The sequence below is a fragment of the Cetorhinus maximus genome, chromosome 6 (assembly GCF_964194155.1).
Source record: "Cetorhinus maximus chromosome 6, sCetMax3.hap1.1, whole genome shotgun sequence".
In the NCBI taxonomy this organism is placed as follows: domain Eukaryota; kingdom Metazoa; phylum Chordata; class Chondrichthyes; order Lamniformes; family Cetorhinidae; genus Cetorhinus; species Cetorhinus maximus.
The window spans coordinates 101,456,223-101,475,689 of record NC_135884.1 but is presented as its reverse complement, the minus strand read 5'-3'; the positions used below and the strand labels follow the sequence as shown (position 1 = coordinate 101,475,689).

Below are 19,467 nucleotides of genomic sequence, written 5' to 3'. Positions count from 1 at the left end.
AACTTCATGAAAAAACTGTAGTTTGGCACTATTTATCTCTGTTTTGACCAATATGAACAAACCCTAATGTAAAGATCCTATGGACTGGCATTTTCACTCTAATCTGCTCAGTTAACAAATGCCCAGTGAAGCAAATAATTTTCTCGGGTTATGATATCTGGTTTCCATACTGCTTCTTCTACTTGTGAATGTGCTGCACGATATGGGAGAGGTGTGTAACCAGCTACCATTCCAAAGGAGTGTTTGATGCTCCGTTTAATTACCAAGTGCACCTGATATTCAGTGTTATGGCAACAAGTGTACCATAGTGTTGGAACCGAATAATGTTTAGGCCACAACTAGTGACTTGATATAAGTTTATAAGTTGTCAGACAAATAAAGTACAATCTATAATATGTTGTGGAGCACTGAAGGTTCATTCTATATGGAAATGAGAGCTCAAATGTTAGAAAACGTCTTCACTAGTATTAATATTCGTAAAATACCATTACAGTGAGCAAAGAAATTGTTTTTACTTCCAAACTCCAGTTTTTGAGTCTTCCAACAAATTGTTACCCCTCCCCTTCCTTTCACTGTTGAGCTTAAAACATTTTTTTAAAGGATTTTCCTACTAATATTTACATAGCAGTTAATCATAAAATTGTCTGGAAGCAATTCACACCACTAATTATTATAGTTCTTGCAATTTATCTGCAACCTAACTGTTTTGAGTTCCAGGTCAAAATACTATCCGTGCCCCTCACCAGAGATAGTCCCTGCTTTGTATGACTTGAAGAAGCTCATTCTGGTTCTGGCAGGGACTTCAGCCACTTAACTGTAGCGAGCAGTTAAAATGGTGGTCAGCAGACTCCCAGCAGAAGCTCCATTTAAAACACTCAATGTTAAATCCCTTCTTGCACTGTTCCCATAGGGGTGGTTTGAGCTCAAAATACCCCCACAACTTAAGTGTAGACCAAATGTGATAGGCTGCAGCTTCAAACAGCGGTGAGATAAATGACCAGCTATTGGGTTTTTGGTGGTATTGGTGAAGGGGATGAATGTTGGCCTCGGGAGCAGGAGATCTCCCTCTTCATGGACTTGTTAATATCCAGCTGACCTAATGGAACAGAGAGCTGGGTCCTCGGTTTAATGTCCCATCTGAAGGATGGAGTGCAAATTCAACACAATGAAAACAACTTTTAGAAGCTGAGAATCTTTACATCTGATGGTGAAGCATGATTGAACAAATCAGAGCAATAACAGCAAGTAGATGAGTAATAATCCAATGATTCGAAGCACCCAGGAGTGAAAACAAATAAAATGCCCAACCCAGAACAGCCCGAGTCCTAGAAATATGGTCTAATTGACCAGAATAACTGTGGAGGGAGTAGTTGCAGGGGCCCAGGTTTTCACTCCTGGCCCAGGATGGGAGAATTTCTGGCTTGCTGAACCTGAGCTTTAAAAATGTCTGCCCAAACTTTGGATTTTCGGTCAGGGGTGTGGAGCAGGAGGTGGGCTGGATTACAAGTCGGGGCGAGCGCCCCTGGAAAAAGTGACGACGATGCTGGGTGCTGAGGCAGGCTGGGTATTAGGTCTGCTTCGGGACTCCAGCACTGCATCCAAAATTTCTTTTAAAAATCCCTCCAGCCCTCACACCCACCCCCACGTACTCCCAATGCCCCATCTATGCCAACCCATTGCCACCTCATACCTCCCCACGCCAACCTCCACCCACCTCCTTGGCCCTTTATAGCCCCTGTGCACCTCCTCTATGACTCTTCATAGCCCCTATGCCAATTTACTGCCAACCCATGGACCCACCCACCATTTTTGTCCTTGCACCTACCATGCCAATTCACCTGGTATCCACCATGGGCGGATATCAGGACACATGCAAGAGATGATAAAATAAAGTTCTGTTTAAAAAAAAAAATAGTTCTCAGTGTCTATTGCAGAATTATCTATATTGATAAAAACACTCCTTCATAAAAACCCATTTACTACATTTGCATTCCTTCAACTAAATAAAGTTTTATAACAACAAACATTTAATTCAAGTGTCCAACCCCTTAGAAGAACAAGCATTGGAATTCATAGTCCCACATCAAAGAGCCTATAATCACTTGCAGCTGTCAATCAAACTGTGAAATGTCAGGCACAGTACTCCCATAATGGAAGTTTGTAAATTCAGTCATGCAACACTAATCTGGTAATGGAAGTGCTTAGGCTAATGTCAGCAAACAGTGCAATAGAAAGTAATTTTTTTAACAAGCCAGACATTTTTTTCAAAGATTTATAGAGTGGGACTTTTAAATGCCTTGACAGCCCCATTTGACACGTCCTCTTGACACTATTGATAGATCCTTCTGACAGTTCTGACTGTTGATTCTGACAGGTCTGTTGACCATTCCAGTTAGCTTGACAGTAATGAGTTCGTGCACTTTTTAATGCACATTTGTGTCTACTTTTAACAGTTCTAAAAGATACCTTGCCTCCCCCAAAGGACACCTTACTTCACCCTAAAGGTGGCCCTGGACCATAGCCAAAGGGGTACCTTCACTATCCAAACAAATCCACAAAGCTCAGACCTGCTCTTACGAGATCTAATCTACACACTTCAGGTTTCACATTCCAAAGCTACCAAAATTGCACTTCAGTGGAGGCAGCTGATGATTTAAATAGCCAGGTACCTCTGCAAGCTGTGCATGTGTGAAATGTGAACCACTCCCATTCACGCCCCCGTGAAAATGGGAAGTGCCAAGTTTGGGGGTGGGACTTGTGATTTTCGAGTAGTTCCACTCTTTTCACCCCAGCAGAGAAGTGAAAGCCTGGGCCAGGATGTAAAAATTCAGTTCCCAACACAATCCAGACACCAGCTTTCCAAAGAGAGAGAGAAGAGAACCAATAGGAAAAGAGGAAGGACTGACCAAGAGTGGCAACCTGATGGATCAGGGAAATGGAGATCCCAAGAACAATTTAAGGGGAGGAAAGATAAAGGGAACTATTGGAATAAATTGCAGTGGAAGAAGAGAATAAGAAAGTTAAGTAATACCTGACGGTCAGAACCAAGTGATGTCATTGAGTGTGTGATATGGAACCTTTGTAATCTTAACATCTGATCAGATCTGCCACCTGCAATCCTAGCGTGAAAGTAAAACAGCGAAACTCAAGAGTGCTGAGCATATGGATCTCCAACATAACAAAGGCAACCAAAAATCAAAGGGACTTCTGGAGCTTTAAAAAAAATCTTAAGACTGACATTTTTAGGATTGACCTGCATTAGTCCCTGTAAGGGCTACTGATTAGGCCACATAAATTTGCAGATGACACCAAAATAGTTGGGAAAGTAAGTTGCAATGAAGAAATAAGAAATTTACAAATGGATATGGACAGCTTAGGTGAATGGGCCAAAATTTGGCAGATGGAGTTTAACGTGGATAAGTGTGAGGTTATCCATTTTGGTTGGAAGAATAAAAAGGTGACTTATTATTTAAATGGAGAGAAACTTCAGAATGCTTCAATGCAGAGGGATCTGGGTGTCCTTGTGCATGAATCGCTGAAAGCTAGTATGCAGGTACAACAGGTAATAAGAAAGGCAATGGAATTTTGGCATTTATTGCTAAAGGAATAGAATATAAAAATAGGGAAGTGTTGTTGCAACTTTACAAGGCATTAGTGAGACCGCACCTGGAGTACTGTGCACAGTTTCGCTCCCTTTGAGGAAGGATGTAGTTGCATTGGAGGCGATTCACTAGATTGATTCCAGAGATGTGAGGCTTATCTTATGAGGAGAGATTGAGCAGTTTAGGCCTATACTCGCTAGAGTTTAGAAGGATGAGAGGAGATCTAATTGAGGTATATAAAATGCTAAAGAGGATAGACAAAGTAGATGTGGAGCGGATGCTTTCCCTTGTGGGGCATTCTAGAATGAGAGGCCATAGTTTTAGACTAAGGGGTGGCAGATTTAAATCAGAGATGAGGAGGAATTACTTTTCTCAAAGGGTCGTGAATCTGTGGAATTCACTACCTCAGAGTGCAGTGGATGCAGGGATGCTGAATAAATTTAAGGAGGAGATAGACAGATTTTTAATTAGTTAAGGGTTGAAAGGTTATGGGGAGAGGGCAGGAAATTGGAGTTGAGGCCGAAATGAGATCAGCCATCATCGTATTGAATGGCGGGGCAGGCTCAAGGGGCTGAATTGCCTACTCCTGCTCCTAGTTCTTATGTTCTTATAATGTCAGATACCAGTAGGGAGATCATCTGACCCGAACCAGCCTTGTTCCTGCTGGGCAAGTAAGGTTACAAAAGAAGTTTGGGCTTTAATTTCTGCAAGTTTCTATTTTGCCCTTCTGAAGCTTTTGATGATTTATTTTGTATGAAATGAAAGGTTTGCCTTGCTTTAGTGGTAGCACTCTCACCTTGGACTCAAAATGGCTGGGGGGGTCAAGCTATCCTGCAGCGATTTGAGCACATAATCCAATCAGATGGAGTACTGTATTGTCAGAGGTGCCATCTTTCAGAGACAACTTTAATGAGACATTAAACTGAGGCACTTGGGTGCAGAAAAGATCACATGGCACTGTGCGAAGAACAGCAGATTAGTTCTACTGATGCCTCTGCCAATATTTATCCCTTAAACAGTCATCACTTTTTTTAAAAAAAACAATTATCTGGCCATTACTTTGTGGGAGCTTGCTGTGCACAAATTGGCTTCTGTGTTTCCCTACATTACAACAGTGGCAACACTTCTAGGCATTGTAAAACATTTTGAGACATGAAGTCATGATATAAATGCAAGTCCTTTCCTTTTCGTTATTAAATGGTGAATGGTCTGGAGTGTGGGAAATGTAGTGTTTGATTGGGGAAGAACCTGGGCAGGTTACATATGAGTTGAGAATGCCAGGGTCAAAGTACAGCGGCTTGAAAAAGAAGAAAACCTTGAAATATGTCAATTTGATTGAACGATTGTTCACACAGGAGTCGACCCTCTGCTATAGCATAAGATTCAGCATGTGTTGTGGATGATGAGTATTGGCAGGTGGAGTGAATTATGTTTTCGCATTCTGTTTTTTATTTGATTTATCAGTCTCCGCAGAGACTGTCAAAAATTGCCAATGCCGACTATATTTCAAGTTGTCAAAGCGGGGTATTGGGAAAAGTTTTCAATAAGCAATAATCGTGCCTCGGTTAAACCTCATCGATATTGCCACTGCTGGATTAGCCAATTATCAATCTTGAGTTTACGAGTTTGTTCTTCTTCCATTTTGGTAACAGCCTTCAATCGTTACCTGCAGTGCATGAAACTCAATCATTATCGAGTATGGAATCAGAGTAAGTGATCTGACAGAAATCATTTGAAGGCTCTTTGAAGTAATGTCAATAGGCAAAGCTTGTAATTTATCACGAGGAGTTGGGGCTGATTGAATGCGTTTTTTATAGAAACTGTTTGAAAGTGAATTGGATTTAAATTTTGCTCCAGGTTGACACACTGGAATTTTAAAGTGTGAAATTTGGATCTGTAGTATTGGCTGGAAGTGGAGCCCTGCCAAGTGGCATTTGAAACCGCTTCTGCCACGGACTATACAGCGCCCCATTGCTGCGTAGGGCTCTCAGCTGGGCATGCCGTGCGTACACCAGAAGCCTTGGAACTGATCAGATTGTGATATCAAAGAGCCATTCTTGCTGATTTGACACACAGTTTACAAACTTGGAGCTTGCGGGTCCATTCAGCATATTCACCTGTCATTCACCAAAGAACATTTCACAAAGGCGCAAGAGGGACCCACCACGAGCATTACTAAAGGGGCAGACTTGCTGGTAAGGTGATTTGCCCTAATTTTTGCTATTGCAAAGTCTCTGCAAGTACTCTTCTTGAGTATTTTTGGAGGTATTGTGGTGAATTCCTGGATTAGGCAGAGAGTGTTGCTGCATCCTCACAGGAAGAGGATTTGGTGACCTGTCCACATAGTCTACGACAGGTATGGGGGCCAACAGCTGCAGTTCTTCTGGGTCTGCAACACGACAGGGAGATGGAACAGAGACTGCGGAGAGGGCAAGCTCTGTGCCATGCCCTCTGCCACATTGCAGCTAGAATCCTCCATGCTCCTCAACAGTGACTGGAGGCTGTCTGGCAGGCCAGCCAATGCACCCAGCATCTCAGTACATCCACACCAGTGTTCTCCTGTATGCCAACCCACTGAGATCCTGATCTGAGTCCACTGTAGCATTTAGAGGCATTTAGACCTATTCTCACTCTCATCTAGTACTAATACTGGTCCCTTACCCAATCCATTTCATTCTCTGTCTTGAGTCAATGCATAGTCATTTCTTTAACATTGTTATCCATCTTTTTCAGTCTATTTGCATTCAAGACAGGGCAACTGCCAGTCATTTTTATGTTGTTGGGTCAGGAGGGGGCAGGCATTTCACTCTCTGTTGAAGGATTCTTTTCTTACATAAAGCATTTGTTGGCTGCACTCAAAACTTTCTGTTTCTGCTTGTGCAACCATAGAATAACTTTTCCTGATTACAGCTAACCTCAGGAAATCATTTATACTTGTGTACTTACGATATTGTCCTATTCTTCTAATCAGTAATTAGGGTCAAAGCCCTTGAAACTGCCAAGTTGATAACATATTAGGTTATGGGAGAACCAGTTTATTGAAAGATAGAACTGAAAAAAAAACAAGAGACGCTATCATCAAATTGCAATTTCGTTTAAATTTTGCTATATTCTTCAGAATGCTCAATCATTAAATTTTGTAATTTTAAAAATGTTGCAATAATTAAATCATAGAGTCCAAACAATAGCCTATTAAACACCAATACATCGTCCCTTTGGAGTATCCCTTTTGTGGGGTTGTCTATATATAAAAAAAAAACAACATAGCCCCTTTATACCTGTTGAATACAAGGCTAAACTAAGACAATGAAGGAAAAGACATTCTACATTTTGTGGGGGGAAAAGATCCATTAAGATTGTGACAACTGAATGAAATAGACCCTGCTTTTTCAAAGTTCCCCCACTCTTTTCCACCCCCCCACCCCCCACCCAAAACCCTCTACCTCTTTCCTATTTTGAAAATCTTTTCAATGCTCACCTTTGCCCCCAAGCCTTCAATTTCCCCTCCTGAACCCTGTACCTTAGCTCAGCATTGCATTCTGCTGCCTCCCATCCTGTGAAGTGCCTTGGGATGGTTTCTATGTTAAAGGTGCTGCATAAGTAGCCTGTTAATGCAGTATACGGTTAAAAATGGCAGTTTCTGTAGCTTCAGCAGCTCCAACTGGCATTATAGACCTGTGTCCTGAATCAGTTAATATAAATACCATGTTTGCTGTGTAGCAGTTTTTCCATGACACACCTATCAAAGCCTGCTGCATCTTTGCTTGTTAATATTACACTTTCCCACATCCCCCATTTTTGTTTGAAATCTCAAGAATGTGAGCTCTGCAAGTGTAAATATCTTTCTGGTTAAGATTTATAGTGATTCTAAAAATGAATACTTAATGTATATTACTGCTGGCATTCCTTATACCATTTGAAGAATGTAAATTACAAGTTTCTGTCCTGTAAGTGGTTATGGTTTCCGTAGCGACCAATAAATTTTAAAAAGATATATGAATTCCCAGTGACTGACTTAAAGGAGTTGTGTGACTAGATTTCAAGTTTTAAGACTTTTACTGTAACAAACAAACCCAACGCGACAGCAAATAAACATTATCTAGTAGGCAACTAATGTTCTAAACCACAGAAAGATAACCCTTATTAACATTTTAACATGACCAATAATGCCACAACACATACGTATATGCTCTCCACTTTATCAGAAACAGTCTACAGCCATTCCTAGCTTCCAATGGGTTCACACCTCCCCACTTCACCGAATCATAATGTTGAGTGGCCATCAAAAGACACTGCCCTCGGTTTTCAGAGAATTTCCAAACCAACTACCAGCAGTAGCTGGCAATTTCTCCTGACCTTGTCAGGGAAAATCTTCCAGAGTCTTTAGATTGCCACGGGATGCGTCGCTTTGACCAGAGACTCTACTTCCTACCAGAGATCGTACTTCCTTCTAAAGTCTGCCTGTTGGCAGTCAGAGAATTCTCAGCCGCCTTCGCTTTCTCTCTCTTTTTCTCTCTCTCTCTCTCTCTCTCCCCCTTCCCCTCTCTGTCCAGAAACTTGGAAACCCAAACTCTGTCCACAGTTAGCCCAGCTACATTTGCTTTTGTTTTCAGGTGTTGCACCTTGCTCTCCATTCTCAACCGGGACGCACTTTCCCCTTGGTAACCAAGCCACCGAGGCGGCTTGTTGGGCAGAATGCGAAACCGATCATGTGATCCTCTTTATTTCTCCATTTTACCTTGATTTAAAGAGACAGTCCAAAACATAATCATCTTATAAAACGTTGCATTTATAACAAAGTATTAATCAGGGCTGAGCATATTCTCACACAACACAAAAGCAAAACATTGCAGATTCCGGAAATCTGAAATGAAAGCAGAAAATGCTAGAAAAACATGTCAGACAACTCCTGTGGAAAGAGAAACACAGGTGGGATTGTCCCCACACCTCCCCCCTACCCCCTCACTGGACCCTATCTGACTGGTCCCAATGAAGCCACCTCGACTCACCTTTTGAATCTGGAATTCATGTTGCTCCTCATGAAGGACTGCTGCAGTTCCAGCAATGACCACACTGGGAAGGGTGTTGCTGGGACTGGACAGCTGTCAGTCCTCTGGCTGGCAGCTCTGAGGCGGGTCATCCTCCCAGATGGGGGCGGGAGACTCAACCTTAACCACTTAACAGGCCATAAAATCAGGTCATGGTTTCCCAGCCGGGGGAGGTGTCAGCTGTGGCTCAGTTCATAGCACCCTTGCCTTTGAATCAGAGGGTTGTGGGTTCATGTCCCACTCCTGGAAACCAAGAACTGTGATTGTACTCGAAAGAAGTTGCAATCTGTGACTGTTGGTAACTCGAAAAGAGTTTCCCAGCCGGGGGAGGTGTCAGCTGTGGCTCAGTTCATAGCACCCTCGCCTTTGAATCAGAGGGTTGTGGGTTCATGTCCCACTCCCGGAAACCAAGAACTGTGATTGTACTCGAAAGAGCTGCAATCTGTGACTGTTGATAACTCGATAGAGTTTCCCAGCCGGGGGAAGGGCCACTGCCTCTTAAAAAAAGATTGGCCAGAGTTAATGCTTCAGCCCTAGCTGTGACCTATGAAAGATCACAAACCTGAAACGTTAACTCTGTTTCTCTCATCACAAATGGTGCCTGACCTTTTTATCCTGGCATTTTCTCATTGCTTTCTTTGCCAGTATTTGGGGGTTCTTTTGGTTAACTTTCAATTTAACCCACAGGAGCTCAGTCAGCTTCTCTGTTGGAGAGATCCGAGAAGTAGAGATTTCAGCTCCGAACTTCCCTTCAGTAGAAGGTGTTGTCTTGAGGAAGAGCCCACATGCGAAACATTAACCTTCCTGTTCTCTCCACAGATTGACCTGCTATGTGCTTCCAACACTTTGTTTTGGTTTCAGATTTCCTGCACCTGTAGTGTTTTGCCGTTATAAGTTTCAATTTAACCCTTTGAGAACAAGTCTTTGACTAAATCAAAAGCTTTTATCACTAATCTGTTAGCATACTGAAAAATGATCCAGCTCCATGAAACCTTATTCGTGCTGATAAACAAAAGGTTAGATTATGATGTGGCAGCTCAGTGATGTAGAACATTGATGCTTCAATGTGTTAAGTGGTGTCATGTATTTGGATACCATCATGCCTATACTGGCTGAGTACCAAGCTCAGTCACATCGTTACGCGTAGTTTCCAACCATAAGCAAGGCTTTTGCCCAGAGGCTGGAAAATATGGAGAAGCTTCCACTGGCCAGTCACCTCCAATCTGAGCTAAAAAGGGAGGTGAGCCACTCATCCACTTGCAGCTTCAGATGGTGTATGGGGCAGGAAAGCATCATAAATCCTTTAAACAGGAGTCTCCTTCTGAGAAATAATTAAATAAGACCCAGAATCATTCCTGATTTGCTGCATTATTGTTATGTACCTCTTTTAATATTTGTTTCAAAGTAGAAGGTGCTGAGTTACGGATTGTATACAGCGTTATTACGTTGATTGAGACTTGTAGGGTAATTAAAGGTTTGACTTCAAAACTAGTCTTGACATGTCAGACTTTATTATAATGTTTTCTGCCTTTCTCACTGGCTTTCTGAATGTGTGTTCAATCAATCAAAGCTTTCTGTGTTTAAAAATATTTTGCTAGAAACTGCTTTTTAAAAAGATGTTGGATTGTCCATTAAAACTTAACACAGCAGTTTCATGCTGGGGCTAATTCTTGCCTTGTGGGCTTTTGATGAATAGTTGTAAAAGAAGTAAGAGAAGAAATTAAAAAGCTGCACAAACCTGTCATTTCAAGTTGCTATTTGGGAAGAATATCATATGGCAGCAATGCAATTTGCTTGTCATGTTGTGCTATGTCCTGTCTTGTGCTTTATCTGAAAGAAATATGTTGTACATATTAATTTAACAACATGAATGGGAGCAGCAGTTTAGAGCGATCCACATTTTCAGTAGCAGTAAGGTGCGCTGAAGTGAAGGTGTTACAATGTCTTCCCATGTCCTCACCAGATCTATGGTACCAGTACATTACAATGTGTTACAGTGACAGTTGCACTCTGGTTAATGGGTTTTAATATGTCACTATGCTGTTACCAGTATTGCCATCATCAGCTGTCTCTCAATTCGAAGATGACATCTACTCAGGATGGCGTGTTTCTGTCCTGGATCTTCGTTTGACTGAATAGGCCGATTCTCAACCTGCAGATCTTTGAGTACATGGGGCAGGATATCCCACGAGGTAATGGGATCCAGAGTGCAGGAGTTGCTTCCTTTTCTTTCCTTCTCTAGCACCGTTCTGCCTCATCATTAAGACATTGCAGCTCAAAAGTGTGATGCAGCTTGATGGACAAGTTGTCGCCAGGCTCCTCCCAGTCATTAATGTCAATGCTACCACGCTTCAAGGAGAGCTTCAGAATGACTTTGTAGCCTTTGTTTTGTCCTCTCTCCAAAACTGGCTATCTGAGTGTTGAGAAAACGGGACCTGAACAGCGAGATGCTTTTTGAGCATCCACAATCTGTGTCTCTTCCATCAAAGTTGATTTTGCAGCGGTCTTGCCTGAATTCTTGTGTACCACCATAATGCTAAATCTGGAGCTACAAATAGTTCACTCTTGCATAGCTCAATTACTATGTCCAAATACAACACAAATCCAGATCTTGGGAGGCTTAATTTCACAGTTCAGTTGAACACAGGATGAAAATTTCACAACCGAACATAAAGCTTTGTTACATCACCATCGTCAGACTGCAGTTAGAATTCTCTGATTGTCAGCTCTAAACTCAGTGAATCTGCATTTATATTTTGTTTATAGCCATGCTTTTGAACGCACAAGCCTTGGACAGCTGGCAGCAACATCAAAAGAAATGTGCAAAGTTGGCAAAGGTCACCAGCCCCAAGAACCTAGTTTAAAACAAGGAAGTTGAGGTGGCTCCCTGGAGACAATCTCACACTGCCAAATCTGTTGTCAACCGCCACCCAAAACCACTGGCAGTGATCCAAGAGCCACAGTACAACTATAGCCTTAAAATATCAATATCCAGAACACATCTTGGACTCATGATTCTTGATTTTCAGAAGTGTTAAAAGGTCAGCTTTTCTGGTGGGCGGGTAGAGAAGAAGAGAATGTGCTTATGGTTATAGAAAGGGATTGGAAGAAAACAATTGTACCAATTTGAACTTATACCTCATTAGCAGTCCATGTTAAAACTCAACTGAATCTTGGTTATCATATGCAGGAGCGGGAAGGTGTTTTTTTGTGTACAGACAGCAATTGCTTTTGAGAAGATTTCTTGGAGAAAATAAAATGTTTTGCTTTAGAGGGAGAGTTGCTGTAATTGGTGTATAAAGATAGGCTCAGCAACAGCGAAGAGCAAGAGTTGCAATTGTGCAAGCACGGCTAATTTGCATTGTTCAGCTGGTGAAATCAGATCCTGTAATCATCTGCAATGTAAATGTGTCAGATGAAAATACAGGCATGTGTAGCAGTATATCAAAACAACAGTTGGGACAACAACACGTCCCAGCAAGATGTGCACAGCATGGCTATTTTAGGTAGGACTGTTAAAATAGCCACTGTGCTTAGAATCTTAAATGATAAATACTGAAGCTTGGGGCAGCCGCTGCAAAGGCACAATGGGGAAAGGTCGTTTTCTAAGACCTTTCTGCCATAGTGCACTGAGGGGCTGGGAATTGTATAGACCCCTCGGGCTGTATGCCTCACAAGAAATATATGCAGTGAATACTAAATCTATCATAATAGTATAGAAGCACCTCAGAGTGCAACATGATCTATGTAGATAACTTGAATACCATTGCACTGTCTGGCTGTCTGTAATGACCATGTTGAGATGTCTGTCTTGTTTATCGATTGTATGGAAGCACCTCATGATCTATGTGGAAAAGTTGAACATGATTGCACTTTTTGTGATGGCCATTTTGAAATGGTTTGTAATGTTCTTTCAGATATTTTATGAATAAAGTATATATATTTTTTTAAATCTTAAATGATAAATATAATTAGTTAATTGAAGGATAATTGATAGCAGTAACACCCAGAATGCAGCAAGAAGCAAATATGCAACTGGCAGACATAATTCTATTCCATTTAGAAACATTTATGTGTTTCTCCATCACTTTCCTGCTAGTTCGATTTTGCAAAAACATTGCAACTCACCCTTGAGACTCTGATCACCACACACCGTCTGATAGTTGAAACAACAGTAAAATGGCAGTGAAGGAGGCAATCTGCTCCCAACCTCTGTCCATACTGTTCTTCTGGGTCCAAGTAGAGTCACGTGACCCTTCCCTCCTAAAGCCTGTGAGCAGAGGGACGCAAGAACTTGAGTGGCGGTCCAGGCCGGGACTGCAAACCCACCCTTAAACTAGATTTCTCCTACGTGCTGTGTAGAAGAATCATTTTTTTTACTAAGAATTAATTTACAACTTTAGTACAACTGGCAGATGTTCCATGGTAATACTCACAGATCTTAAGCTGTTTTACACTGACCAGATGGTGTGTTATACCACACTGTGCTGGGGTCCTATTTGCATAATTTCTGTTGGTGAGGTACATTTACAGATTAGCAGATGTTTGTAAATTTTCAGCCCCGACAGCTTGAACTGAATACCTTTACTCCTGTTTTTTTTTATACTTTGTGTTTTTGAGGTGAGGCCTATTAAGTGTGCCAGAATCAACACTTATAGACAGACAGACTTCAAAAAGAGGAAATCTTCATTCCCATAAATAGACATTAACAACTAGGGAGTAATTTACGATTGAAAATAAAATGAAAATTTAATTAAATAAAATTAATTGCCTTTAGTATGATCATTAAAAAAGCCTGTCAGTACAATTAGGTTGGAATGAGAAGGGCTAGAATGTCAGTATTGAGTTCGAGGTTTTTACAACAGAGTTTGCTCAGATTCAGCATTTTAGAACGCTTGTATAGGCAAGCCTTTGCTTCCTACGAACCCAAGTGGGCCTTTACTTGCCCAATATCTGGTTATTTATAACCCAGGACTTGAGAAGAAAACCCTGGCCACTGTATGTCAGTTTACTGTCCATATACGTGACCCCACACCACCCTTCTCAAGTTTGAAAAAAGTAGAATGGACAATCTGTTAAACCAGGGCCTTGCACTAAAAATAGCTAAATAGATTTATTACTGGATAAATAAATGATAAGATAGCAATGTCACGCTGTGCTATAAAGCCATAGATATATACAATACAGAAAGAGGCAATTGGACTTTCATGTCTGTGTAATTTCTTAACGAGAGAAATCTGAATTTAAATCACACCAACCTTCTCTCTTTGTCCAATATCTTCCTCTGTATTCAATGCAGTAGCCTTTGTTGCAGTCTTTTTCCTGTGGCAAAACATTTCATGCTTCAACAAATCTGTGTGTGAAGAAATTTCTGCTAACCTCTCTCTACACTCCCTTTGGTGAGTTTTAAATTGCTGACACCATGTTGCTGGCTCACAAACCAAATCATGTTTCTCTGTTCACTTGATCAAATTCAAAAAATCTCTTCTAAATCTCCTCTTACCCATCTCTGCTCCAGTGGAAATAGTCACTTTATATCAAATCACTCCTGATGACTATTATAGATTTATCGTACTTATAGATTTAGTTCTCCCTCCCCAGAAGGTGGAAATAATGCACAGTCTCTTACATCTGCAGTTCTAAGTTTCCTTGTGAAATGGAGTTCACCTTTGATTCAACTTTGTGGCAGTTCACTCACTAACTTTACATAGAATCTCCCTGACCTGCCCATTTGTCTGTTTTACACCTTCAGGTGGACTATCCAATAGGAGGAAGTATAAGTAGGTAGGTAATTAGCCATAGTCCATGAAGGACTATAGGCATCCCTCTCCATTAGGGGAGAGACAATTGATTATATAGCTTGAGGGGCACCACCCCACATCAAGTGTAGGGCTAGGTAAGGAGGCACAGCCAGTATGGGGATTGAACCCATGCTGCTGGCATTATTCTGCTCCACACCATAGGCTATTCCTACCACCTGGGTTCGGAGGTTTACTCAATAACCCAATGGTATCAATGACCCAAAATTTGAGACTTCGCCCAAAACAACTGCACTTTATTATTTGATTTCTGTTACAGACAATTCAATAATACTCATACCAGTGACTACTCACCCTGTCCTTTAGTTGTTTGGTTTCTCTGAGAAACAGGATTGGGTGGTCGATCTGTCCTTGTCTGTTCTCTATTCAAATAGCTGACCAGGTTATCCCCCTTCCTTGTCCGGCTGTAGCAAAGGCCTCGAGCTTAACGAACACTGTGCTTAAATAGGTCTCTGCTTCCTGCCCTGCCATGAACACACTTTCTGATTGGCTCCTTTCTCTGATAGCGAAAGTCCATGAATGGCTCATTTTCACTTCCGGCAACCCTCCGTTGAGCAGGAAGGTCCCGACAGCAAGTTTGGCCAATCTCCTCCTAGATCTGCTTACTTCACCTGCCTCATCTGTCCCCGGTTCCACCAAGCAACCATTGTGTAAGGGTGATTACAAACTGCTGAATTTCTACTTATTCAATGATATTCTAAACAAGCAGCAATCATCTGTTGCATTAAATTAAGACAATACCTTTTTTTGAGTTTTAAGCAAACAGCTTTACATGATATTTGTAATCAAAAAGGTCATTAACTGGAAAAATAACAATTGTTGCCTGGCCTTTGATCAGTCACCTTCCTAATAGCACAAAACCATGAACACAGCATAAAGATTGTTAACTCATTTGCAGAAGTTAGCCGATGTTAGCCTTATAAATAACGTTAAATAGTAATTGTAAGCTTAGCTTTTCCCTGTATCCATAAAAAGCTTCCACAATGTAATGACCCTTTTATTATATTCGAAATGTGGCAGCTGTCCACAGCACTATAGCCATCTAGCCAACTGAACTAACCAACCCCCACATGAACAGAGCCATTGTCAAAGTGTGGCAGGGTGGGGCTGACCCTGGTGTGACCTTGGTAAATTTTCTTAGGTGAACCACATTTAAATATTTTCGTCGGACTCACAGCAGCATTCCGACCTACTGGAGGTGCTTGGCACTGCTGCAGGAATTTTTTTTTGAAAAATATACTTTATTCATAAAATATCTGGAAGAACATTCCAAAACATTTCAAAATCATCATCACAAAAGTACAATCAGATTCAACTTTTACACATGTATCACAAGGTGCATCAGTACAATCAATGAATATTACAATCATTTCAATATGGTCAATGCAGTCAATCAGACAATGGTATTGGAGTTATCGACATACACCATGTTGCACTCTGAGGTACTTCAATACACTTATAATACAATTAGAATTCAATGCATACAGCTCTCAACAGTTCCCAGCCCCTCGGTGCACTGTGGCAGAAAGGTCTTAGACAGCGACCTTTCCCCATTGCGCCTTTGCGGCGGCTGCCCCAAGCTTTATTGCGTCCCTCAGCACGTAGTCCTGGATTTTGGAATGTGCCAGTCTGCAACTCGGCCGGGGACAACTCTTTGCCCTGGAAGACCAACAAGTTTCGGGCAGACCAAAGAGCGTCTTTCACCGAGTTGATGATCCTCCAGCTGCAGTTGATGTTTGTCTCGGTGTGTGTCCCTGGGAACAGCCCGTAGAGCACAGAATCCTGTGTCACAGAACTGCTCGGGATGAACCTCGACAGAAACCACTGCATCTCTCTCCAGACCTTCTTTGCAAAGGCACAATCCACGAGGAGGTGAACAATGGTCTCGTCCCCACCGCAGCCACCTCGAGGGCAACGTGCAGAGGGGGTGAGACTCCTGGCATGTTGGAAGGATCTGACGGGGAGGGCCTTTCTCACCATCAGCCAAGCTGCGTCTTGGTGCTTGTTGGAAAGTTCTGGCGATGAGGCATTGTGCCAAATGATTTTGACAGTCTGCTGGGGGAACCATCCCACAGGATCCACCCTCTCCTTTTCCCGCAGGGCCTCTAAGACGTTACGTGCTGACCACTGCCTGATGGACTTGTGGTCAAAGGTGTTTCTCTGCATAAATTTTTCCACCAGGGACAGGTGGTATGGCACGGTCCAACTACTTGGAGTGTTCCGCGGCAGCGTGGCCAGACCCATCCTTCGCAACACCGGGGACAGGTAGAACCTCAGCACGTAGTGACACTTGGTGTTTGCGTACCGAGGGTCTATGCACAACTTGATGCAGCCGCACACAAAGGTGGCCATCAATATGAGGGCAATGTTGGGCACGTTTTTTTCCCCCTTTATCTAGTGGCTTGTACATCGCGTCCCTGTGGACACGATCCATTTTCGACCTCCAGATAAAGCGAAAGATGGCTCGGGTGATCGCCATCGCGCAGGAGTCTGGAATGGGCCAGACCTACACCATGTACAGCAACAGCGAGAGTGCCACACACCTGATGACCAGGTTCTTACCCGCAATGGAGAGGGAGCGTTGCTCCCACACGCCCAGTTTTCTTTTCACTATAGACACTCGTGCCTTCCAGTTTCTAATGCATGCCCCGGTCCCTCCGAACCATATCCCCAGCACCTTCAGACCGTCAGCCCTGACGGTGAAGGGGACAAAGGATCGGTCAGCCCAGTTCCCAAAGAACATGGCCTCGCTCTTCCCACGATTTATCTTGGCTCTCGAGGCCAGTTCGAACTGGTCGCAGATGTGGATCAGTCTGCTCACCGACAGCGGATCCGAGCAGAAGACGGCGACATCGTTCATGTACAGGGAGGCTTTGACCTGAGTGCCTCCACTGCCTGGGATCATCACTCCTCTTATGCCCGGATCCTTCCTGATGGACTCAGCAAAGGGTTCTATGCAACACACAAAAAGGATAGGGGAGAGAGGGCAGCACTGCCTGACTCCAGATTTAATAGGAAAGCTATCTGATTCCCACCCATTGATTGAGACTGCGCTACTGATGTTAGTGTAGGGCAGTTGGATCCAATTGCGAATTCCCTCCCCAAACCCCATTTTGGAGAGCACATCCACCATGTAGGTGTATGATATTCTGTCAAAGGCCTTCTCCTGATCCAGGCTGATGAGGCAGGTGCCCACACCCCTGTCTTGCACATAGGCAATCATATCCCTGAGCAGTGCGAGGCTGTCAGAGATCTTCCTGCCCATCACGGTACAGGTCAGGTCAGGGTGGATCACCAATTCCAGAGCAGACTTGACCCAATTGGCGATGACCTTGGACAGAATCTTATAGTCCACATTCAACAGTGAAATGGGTCGCCAATTTCTAATTTCCTCCCTTTCCCCCTTGTGCTTGTAGATGAGGGTGATGATGCCTTTCCTCATGGATTCTGACATGCTGCCGGCCAGAAGCATACTCTCGTACACTTCTAGCAGGTCTGGGCCCATCCAGTCCCACAGAGCCGAATACAGCTCCGCCGGCAAGCCGTCGCTTCCGGGAGTTTTACTCTTCTCGAAGGACTCAAGGGCCTTAGTCAGTTCGTCAGGCATTAGTGGTTTGTCCAGACTCTCCCGTGTACTGTCGCTTAAGACCTCCGTGATAGAGGACAGGAAGGACTGGGAGGCCGTGCTGTCTGTGGGCTTCACGTCATAAAATCCGGCATAAAAGGATTTGCTGATCCTCAAAATGTCGGACTGCGATGACTTTACTGAGCCATCTTCTTCCTTCAGGTTGCTGATCACAGAGCTCTCTCTGTGTACCTTTTGGAAGAAGAAACGTGAGCACGTCTCATCCTGCTCCACGGAGCGGACTCTGGACCGGAAGATGATCTTGGAGGCCTCCGAGGCAAAGAGCGAGGCTTGCTGGCTCTTCACCTCTTGGAGTTCCTCCTTGGCATCGACCCCCATCGACTGCAGCCGGAGCAGATTCTGCATGTTTTTCTGGAGTCGGGACATTTCCCTCTGTTCCTTTCTAGGCACTGCTGCAGGAAATGGAGCAGACCCCTGTCCCAGATGGGACCGCGTTGCTGGATTCACCATTGTTGCCAAATTGCACCAATTAATGAATATTTTGGGTAAGTTCCCCCTCCTCATTGTAGTGTCTGCCGTCAGCATTTACATTGTTTTTTAGATTTACCGAGTTTTTTAGATTTACCATGCTCCCTTGTGATGTTAGAAGTTTTTTAATGTTGCTGACTCATCTTTTATCTGCCCTGTAACTTTAATTAAAAATGTATCTCTTAAACTCACATTGAACTGCCAATCACCCGATATTCAAATAAAGCCTACCGGATGTAAGCATTTGAATTGAATGGTTTGTCCCTTCCTTCACAATTGTCAGAACTATGACACCTGTTTTGGAGCTGGCATGTATCACAACAAGCAGACTGAGAATCAATTTTTTAACCCATTATGTAGTGTGACAGAAAGGAGAAAGACAACGACATGGTGCACCATGAACATAAATACTTCATTTTTGTGACTGTAGGCTCCTACTTTTTTATTCATTCGCAGGATGTGGGCTTCGCTGGCTCAGCTAGCATTTATTGCCCATCCCTCGTTACTCTTGAGAAGGCGCTGGTGAGCTGCCTTCTTGAACCACTGCAGCCCATGTGGTGTAGGTACATCCACACTGCTGTTAGGAAGGGAGTTCCAGGATTTTGACCCAGCGACAGTGAAGGAATGGCGATATATTTCCAAGTCAGGATGGTGAAGGGCTTGAAGGGGAACTTCCGGCTGGTGGTGTTCTCATCTATCTGTTGTCCTTGTCCTTCTACATGAGTTTGGAAGGTGCTGTTGAAGGAGCCTTGGTGGTGAATTCCTGCAGTGCATCTTGTAGATGGTACACACTGCTGCTACTCTGTGTCTGTGGTGAAGTGAGTGAATGTTTTGGATGTGGTGCCAATCAAGCGAACTGCTTTGTCCTGACAGTGTCAAGCTTC

At 43.1% G+C, this 19,467-nt stretch overlaps 1 protein-coding gene and 1 pseudogene across 1 annotated transcript in view; one reads left to right on the top strand and one right to left on the bottom strand.

Annotated features, from left to right (window-relative positions):
* Positions 1-19,467, top strand: part of vrk3 (VRK serine/threonine kinase 3) — a 186,849-nt gene that overhangs the window by 148,542 nt on the left and 18,840 nt on the right. The window lies entirely within an intron of this gene.
* Positions 5,067-5,198, bottom strand: LOC144682345 (U4 spliceosomal RNA; annotated as a pseudogene).